Source organism: Gossypium arboreum, chromosome 12 (assembly GCF_025698485.1).
Source record: "Gossypium arboreum isolate Shixiya-1 chromosome 12, ASM2569848v2, whole genome shotgun sequence".
NCBI classification, from domain to species: Eukaryota; Viridiplantae; Streptophyta; class Magnoliopsida; order Malvales; family Malvaceae; genus Gossypium; species Gossypium arboreum.
Genome location: NC_069081.1, coordinates 92212848 through 92222504, shown reverse-complemented (window position 1 = coordinate 92222504; position 9657 = coordinate 92212848). Strand labels below are relative to the sequence as shown.

General features: G+C 35.9%; 1 non-coding gene across 1 annotated transcript; it reads right to left on the bottom strand.

Annotated features, from left to right (window-relative positions):
• Positions 1 to 9343: 9343 nt before the first annotated feature.
• Positions 9344 to 9450, bottom strand: LOC128286371 (small nucleolar RNA R71). Its single transcript, XR_008276913.1, has one exon. It is a non-coding gene; the product is annotated as a small nucleolar RNA R71 (small nucleolar RNA).
• Positions 9451 to 9657: the final 207 nt, after the last annotated feature.

Below are 9657 nucleotides of genomic sequence, written 5' to 3'. Positions count from 1 at the left end.
TAGGCTTGTATTAGGAACTTTATGATTGAATACAAATGGTTTTAATTTGGATGCATAATTTATGACTTGATTTGTATGTTCCCTTGTGTGGTAAGTCCGGTAATGCCGCGTACCCTGTTTCGGCGTTAAATACGAGTAAGGGATGTTACAACATTCCACAATTCAACACATATATACTTACCAAAATTCCGCTCGCTTTGGCTACATATTTGTATTATTAGCATACCATTAGCACTATCATTTGGCATGTATATCATGCCTACAACACAATACAATTCAAAATAGTCATCACACATGTCTCACATCACAATATCGTATCATAATAATAAATCCACAATTATTCACATAATCACACAATTTGTAAAAATAAGGCAAGGGAAACAGAAAGCTTACACTCGGAACTTAGGATAGGGGTTTAGGCTAATCCTAATGTAACACCCCTCACCCGCATTCATTTTTGGAAAAGGGTTATAGAGCATTACCGGACTTATTGCACAAATAAACACACATTTCTCATACATTTTCCATTTCCAAATATAAATCATTCACAATCAATCACATTGTCCCTAATACGAGCCTACGAGGCCCAAATCATGCAATAGGAGTTGTTCGAGACTAAACAGATATCTCATGAAATTTTTGGAACACTTAGAAAATTTTATAAAATACAGGGGACACATGCCTATGTGGCCCAACCGTGTGTCTCACACGGCCAAAGACACACCCGTGTCATAAGTCGTGTGGACATTCAAAATGGGATCACATGGCCGTGTCTCAGCCCGTGTCCAACCCCGTGTAACTCTCAGACTTGGGTCACATGGCCAACATACACGCTCATGTGGCTAGCCTGTGTGCCCTTCGAAATGGCCATGCACGCCCGTGTGCCAGGCCGTGTGCTAGGCCACGCCAAACCTGTAGGGTATACTGACTTATGTCACACGGCCAAGTCATACACCCGTGTGCTGGGCCGTATGGAGAATACTAACTTGATTTCTAATTAAACACCAGGGGGCACACAGCCGTGTCACATGATCGTGTGTCACACACGGCTGAGACACACACTCGTGTCTCTGCCCGTGTAGACAAAAATAGGCTATTTAGCAAACGATCTTTCTCACCCAAATTGCATTCACCTACACCAAATCAAAAAGCATTTAACATGGCATAAATTTGTATTCAAACCAATCTCAACCAAGCCTAATTCATGCTATTTCCATACCAAGAACTATATGATTCATTATATCATATTTTGCCAATTCAAAATAGACCAAATCCACATTTTCAAATCATTAATATGGTTACTTTCAATTATGCATCACTTTACCTAAAACCACAAACATACCAATCTCAAAATTCAACCATTTGATACTCTAAATACCAATTCACAACAAGCATATAAATGGCAATTATACACAATATATCAAAAGGCCTTTTTCACATATATACATACATCACCAAACTTACCAAAATAGGCCAACTCAAATGGCTAAATCCATTACTAACATATTCCAAAATAACCATAACTCCTATACATGCCATACAACCAAATATATAATTTCAAAAGTACCAAAGTGATAGCTTGATAGTGTGATGCAATCTCCGACAACTCTCAATCCAAACTAGCTTCGATAAACACAATAAAACATGAAAAAGTAAACAGAGTAACCTATAAAGCTTAGTGAGCTCGTATAGTTAATAAGTCAAGCTCACCATTCATTCACAATTCAAGTAGTATGAACATAATATACTACAAAATCATTAGATCATAAGGTTAACACGTATTCAATCAAATAAGTAATCATGAACTCACAACTTTCATAGGTTCAATGTTCATATAGTTTCTGTACATAACTGTACTGATACATATCTATTTCTCACTGTTTCATATCTTTGATATACCATTGAACCATTTGGAATACTATCGGATACTCGAGAATCTCGCACCCTAAGTGCCAATACATAGCCGAAGCTATCTCAATCTCATATCTCATATAATGCTTACTCTCGAGCTATCAACGGGTCTACTCACACAAGCTGACAGTCATGATGTAGCTACACGGTGCTACTCACACAATCTTATGAGAATCCACAACATATGCTGGATAACTCAGCCACTGGTAGGACATACGGACCAGCACCCAAATCACATAACCCCTAATGACATGTCATTTGTAGCCTAATCTATTCCTAAGGTTCAACTGGGATTTCAAATTGCCGAATCTTCGTCGAACATATCTGTAAGGTCGTATACACAATTAATTCAATAATAAAGCATTTAAAACAAAATTATGTAAATTCTTATTAACATACGAACTTACCTCAACCGCAAAAACGTTGGAATAGATCGACTAGTCCAATATTTTCTTTTTCCGCCGATCTAGATCCGAACTTCGGTTTTCTTGATCTATATTAATCAAAATTAACTTATTCAATTATCAATTTATTCAATTTAGTCTAAAAAGCATATTATGGCAACTTTTCAACAGTTTTACAAATTAATCCTTAGCTTATAAAAATACAAATTCATGCAATTAGGTCCCTACCCAAGCTAGCCGAATTTCCCTTGTTACCATAGTATCCCATTTTTTTCATTATTTCACACATTACCACATAATTTATCACATTTCTCAATTTAATTCTTAATTGAAAATTTTACCAAAAATCACTTTACAAATGTTGTTTATCTAACAACAACCATACATTTTCTATCATCAAACATCAAAATACATGTGCTTTCATGAATGGAAAAACCCTAAATCTTTAACAATTTTGCAAATTAATCCTTGGGCTAGCTAGATTAAGCTACAACGATCTAAAAAACATAGAAATCATTAAAAACGGATTAAAAATACATACCTAATTGAAGGAGATAAGATTGCCGAAAGTTAAGCAAAAAAATAGATTTCTTCTTTTTGAAATTCGGTAGAAGAAAGATGATACAAAATGGTGTTTAATGTGGTTTTATTTATTATTAACTTTAATTACCTAATTACTTAATTAACCTTTATTAACTTTACAAATTACACAAAATGCCAACCCATTATAATCCACTATCACTATTATGGGCTATTTACCACATAAGGACCTCCACTTTAAAGATCTATAGCTATTAGACAACTTTAACTAATAGAAAACAAGTTTTACACTTTACGCAATTTAGTCCTTTTTATCAAATTGAGCATTCAAACGATAAACTTTCTTAACGAAAATTTCACACAATCATTCTATCATGTTGTAGACATTAAAAATAATAATAAAATAATTAGTTCAACCTTGGATTTGTGGTCCCAAAACCATTGTTCCAATTTGACTAAAAAAAAGGGGGTTGTTACAACTCTCCCCCCTTTGATATTTTCGTCCCCAAAAATCTTACCAGAAAATAGGTTAGGGTACTGTTTTCTCATAGCTTCCTCGAGTTCCCACGTAACTTCTTCAGCACCATGCCATTGCCAAAGTACTTTCACTAAAGCAATGCTTTTATTTCTCAACTCTTTAACCTCTCGAGCTAAAATTTTGATCGGTTCCTTGCTATACGTCATATCAGGCTGAATTTCAATCTATGCCAGAGGAATTACGTGTGATGAATTTGATTTATATCAGCGCAACATTGACACATGAAACACATTTTGAATCTTTTTTAATTCTGACAGTACAGCTAGTCGATATGTCACTGGTCTTATTCTCTTAATAATCTCATACGGCCCGATAAATTGCAGGCTTAATTTTCCTTTACGACCAAAATGAAGAATCTTTTTCTGCGGAAATACTTTCAAAAATACTTTGTCATCGATTTGAAATTCAACGTCTTTACGTTTTAAATCTTCATACGATTTTTATCGATTTGAAGCTGCTTTCAAACTGTTACTAATTATTTTCACTTTATCTTCAATCTCTCTAACCAAATCAACCCTGTGAATCTTTTTCTCACTAATTTCGGTCCAATACAATGGAGTTCGGCATTTGCGACCATAGAAAGCTTCATACGATGCCATCTTTATTCTCGATTGAAAACTGTTGTTATACGTGAATTCAACCAACGGTAAATATTTGTCCAGTTGCCTTCAAACCCTAAAACACAGTAACGAAGCATATCTTTGAGAATTTGAATTACTCTTTCAGAATGACCTTCTTTTTGTGGATGAAATGCAGTACAAAAGTGTAACCGCGTACCCAAAGCTTTTTGCAATTTCTTCCAAAATCACGACGTAAACCTCAGATCTCTATCTGAAATAATAGAAACTGGCACCCCGTTCAATCTGACAATCTCAGAGATGTACAATTCAGCTAATATATCAAGCAAAAAATTTGTACGTACGAAATGAAGTGTGCAGACTTCGTCAGTGGATCAACGACAACCAAAATAGCATCTTTCTTTTTTGGAGATAGGGGTAATCCCGATACGAATCCATCGTAACTCTATCCTATTTTCACTCTGGAATCATCACTGGCTTTAGTAGTCCCGAAGGCATTTGATGTTCAGCTTTAACTTGTTAACAAACTAAACATCTAAACACAAACTCTGAAATGTCTCGTTTCATGCCTAACCACCAGTACAACTGTTTCAAATCATTGTACATTTTGGGACTCCCCGGATGAACAGATAAACAACCACTGTATGCTTTGTGTAGAATTTTCTGAATTAACTCAGAATTCTTTGATACACAAATTCTACTTCGAAACATTAAACAATCATCGGATCTGATCTGGTATTCTAAATTAGTATTCGACTCGCATTGTACTCTTTTAGCTTGCAATTAATTATCACACTTCTGAGCTCCACAAATTTGCTGAAGAAATAATGGCTTAGCTTTTAACTCAACTAAAATCGAACCATCATCAGACAAAGTTAACTGTGTATCCATTGCCTGCAACGCAAACAAAGATTTTCTACTCAAAGCATCCGCGACTACATTCGCTTTCCCCGGATGATAATCAATCACTAACTCATAATCTTTCAACAACTCGAGCCATATTCGTTGTCATAAATTCAAATCTTTTTGAGTTATTATATACTTCAAACTCTTGTGGTCAGTAAAGATATGGCAGTTCTCACCAAATAAATGATGTTGCCAAATTTTTAATGCCAAAAAATAGCATCTAACTCTATGTCGTGCGTCGGATAATTCTTTTCATGTAGCTTCAATTGTCTGGAAGCATAGGCTATCACTTTACCCTCTTGCATCAAAACACATCCCAAACCATTTAATGACGTGTCGCTAAAAATCACAAACTCTTTACTTAACTCAGGCTGAACTAAAACTGTTGCTTTAGTTAACAATGCTTTCAACTGTTCAAAACTCTATTGGCATTTCTCGGACCAGTCAAACTTTACATCTTTCTGTAACAATCAAGTCGTCGGTGTAGCAGTGATCGAGAACCCTTTTACAAAATACCGATAGTAGCCAGCTAATCCCAGAAAAATTCTAACTTCGGATACGTTTCTTGGTGGTTTCCAATCAAAAACTGCTGAAATCTTACTCGGATCAACTCAGATACCTTCTACTGAAACAATATGTCCCAAAAATCCAACTTTTCAAAGCCAAAACTTGCATTTACTGAATTTTGCAAACAATCGCTTATCTCTCAATGTTTGTAATACAATTCTCAAATTTTCAGCATGCTCAGATTCATTTCGGGAATAGATCAGAATGCAATCAATGAATACAACAACAAATCCGTCTAAATACGGTCTAAAGATTCAATTCATCAAATCCATAAAAACTGCAAAAGCGTTAGTTAATCCGAATGGCATAATAAGAAATTTATAATATCCGTACCTTATTCTGAATGCAATCTTCGGTACATCTGAATCTTTAACTCGCAACTGATAACAGCCAGATCTGAGATCAATCTTCGAAAATACTATTGCTCCTCTCAACTGATCAAAAAAATCATCAATTCTCGGCAAATGATACTTATTCTTAATCATTACCTTGTTCAGCTGACGATAGTCAATAATCCATCTTTCTTCTTTACAAATAGCACTGGTCCACCCAGGGCAAAAAACTAGGTCGTGCAAAACCTCTATCTATTAGCTCTTGCAACTGAGATTTCAACTCTTTCAATTCTGTCAGAGCAATTTTATACGGAGTTATCGATATAGGTGATGTTCTTGGTACCAATTCAATAGTAAAATCGACTTCTGTGATCGGTGGCAACCCTGTTAACTCTTCTAGAAACACATCTGAATACTTACAAACCACTGGTACGGATTCAATCTTCAATTCAGACACTTTGGTATCCAATACATATGCAAGGTAAGCATTACAACCTTTTCTCACATATTTCTGACCTAACATCGACGATATCATAAAGGCAACTCATTCGACTCATTAGATTCAATTCGAAGAGTTTTATTATTCTGAAATTTCAACTCAATAGTCTTTCGTCTACAATTCACAATAGCATCATGCAGAGTCAACCAATCCATACCCAAAATCACATCGCATTTATCAAACGGTAAAAGCATCAAATTTGCCGAAAAATAGTAATCCCGAAAAATCAAAGGACAATTCTTATAAACTTTATCAATTAGGACATACTTGTCTAAGTGGTTCGATACTTTAATCACAAATTCAGTACATTCAACAGACAAACACTTACTAGACTCTAAATTCATACATACATATGAATGAGTCGGTCCAGGATCAATCAAGGCAATTATATTAGTGTCATAGAGAGAAAATGTATCGGTGATAACATCTCGTCATGACGCATATTCGCGAGCACGAATAGCATAAGCTCTAGCTAGCGTTCTAGCCTCGGATCTCATAGGAGAATCCTTTGTTGCTTCTTTGCTACTAGTCACATTTCCCGTATTTCAAGGTGGTCTCCCTCTAGCAGCTGTATTACTCGGTCTTGCATTCTGAAATTTGTCTTTCTCGAGTAACGCAGGACAGTGCCGAATAAAATGATCTTGTGAACCACATTTAAAACAACCTTTATTGTTCATCCAACAGTCTCCAAAATACCATCTTCCAAACTGTTGACACTCGGGTTTATTATTTCTTACACTACCAACGCTTGATACTGAAGTGGCTTGGGCTTTAGGACTCGTATATTGCTTTCAACGATCTTATTAGAATATCCCATTGAAGCTGTCGAACGATTATACGAATCCCGTGATTTCTTTGACAATGAATGATAGGGTTTACTCATCGACCTCTTTTTCAAATCTTTTGCCTCGGAACCAGCTTTTCTATTTTCTTTGCCAAGTTCTTCGGCTTTGCAAGCTCCATCGACTAACACAACAAATTCTTTCAACTCTAGAATCATTGATAAACCGTAATTTATACATAGTTTTACCCTATGGCTAACGCATTTATGGATGGTTTCTCCTTAGATTTAGTGAATTCGATGCTCTTAATCCTTTAATTTCATGTTTTATACTTAAGAGAGCATAGGAGAGTAAAAAGAGCGAGAAATGGGCCAAAAACGGAGAAAATGGACCCACATGGGAAAACAACACGGCCTGGACTTCCTCACATGGGCGTGTCACACGGCCGTGTCAATTTGGCAGGATCGAAGCACGACTTACACGGATGGCTCACATGCCCGTGCCCATTTAATAGCCTTGACCACAACCTTCAGTAATCGAACACGGGCGTGTCCCTGCCAAACCCAAGTTTAGTCCAATTCGAAAAAGGCCAATTTTGAGGGCTCTTAGGCATTCAAAAGCCTATTTAAACACTTGATGAGGCACCTAGGAGGGGGACGTAGAGGAGGAAGCAAGGAATTACTCAAGGAAAGTTGATTAATCCATCTCAAGAGCCGAATTCATCATCAAGACTGGAGATCTCCCTTCAAGTTCCTTCAGGAGTTTTGGGTTTTCTTATGTTTTTTTATCTTTATGCTTTTGAGATGTTTTCTTTCATAAGTATGAACTAAACCCCTAAATACTTAAGGGGAATGAAACCTAAGACAGATCTTGTCATTATTATCTGAATTGTATGATAAATATTTGACTTGTTCTTAATTATGTGTTCTTAATTCTTGTTTTGATATTCCAGGATATTGATTCAAGTTAAGCTCTTATTCAGAAGAGGAATAGACCCTACCTAAAGAGTAAATTTTTCATAATTAAGTGGAGTTGATTGCGCGCCTAGAGATAGGGTGATAAGATTTTGTCGGATTAGGGTGAAACCTAACAAGGGAATCCATAGATCGAGTTAATGCAACTCTAGAGTGTTAATTAGAAAGAGATTTCAATTATTCAACCTAGGGTTAGACGTGATTAGTCTCGAGAGAGATAATAATATAACTTAGGGATTTCTACGGATCAAGTCAAATGAACAAATCGCCTGATTTAGAGTCAAATAACAAGTGAAGTCTAGGTGGATTTGTCCTTAGGTATTATCTCAATCAATCGAATTTTCCCCAAAAGTATTTTCTCAAGTTTTTCTTTCTGTGCATTCTTAGTTAGTAATTAGTTTAGACAACCAAACCTCTTAAATTTTAGGCTAGATAATAAAAAGGAAGTAAATACTAGTACTCGTAGTTCCTTTGGATTCAAGAATCCGATCTTGCTGAACTATACTACTGTTCGACAGTACACTTGCCTTAATCATGATAATAAGTTAGTCTCAAGAACGTTTCATTTATAAATCTTTAAAACCTGTTACGAATATCAAGCATCAAGTTTTTGGCGCCGTTACCTTAGGAACTAGGATATTAGGAAAACTCGATTTTTATTTCTTTAGCTATTTTACTTTTATTACAATTTAAATTTTTATTTTCTTTTCTAATTTTTCTCTTATTTTCTTCTGACGGGTTTTTCTAGTTTATGAAAAGAAGAAACCCGTCAGGACCACTACTTTTTGACTGTGAGATTGACAGCACAGTTCGTAGAAACTGAAGAGAAATAAGGCGAAGCCTAAGATACACAGAGGAAGATACTTCAACCATAACAGAGGAGATGGCTGAAAACCAAGAAAATCTGCTATCTCTTGCAATTGCTGTTAATCAGAATCCTGCTCCACGCACTATGTATGATTATGCTAAACCTTCTTTAATAGGAACTGAATCAAGCATAGTTAGACCGGCTGTAGCCGCAAATACTTTTGAACTGAAACCTAACACAACTCAAATGATACAACAGTTTGTTCAGTTTGATGGTTTGCAGGACGAGGATCCTAACGCTTACTTGGCAAACTTTTTGGAACTATGTGATACATTTAAAATTAATGGCGTTTCTGATGACACCATTCATCTTCGGTTATTCCCTTTTTCATTGAGAAACAAAGCTAAACAGTGGTTGAACTCATTGCCACGAGGGTTAATCACTACTTGGGAACAAATGACCAAAAATTTTTTATTAAAATATTTTTCACCGGCTAAAACGGCTAAATTACGTAATGATATCTCTTCCTTTGTGCAGATGGATTTAGAAACACTCTACCATACATGGGAGAGATACAAGGACCTCTTGAAAAGATGCCCTCACCATGGGTTACCGCTTAGGCTACAGGTTCAAACCTTTCATAATGGCCTGAATCCTTCGACTCGACAAATGGTTGACGCAGCTGCTATCAGAACCATCAATAATAAGACACCTGAAGATGCCTATGAATTTATAGAGGAGATTTCACTGAATAACTATCAGTGGAAAGTCATGAGGACAAAGCCAACGAAAATAGCCGACTTTTATAACATCGATAC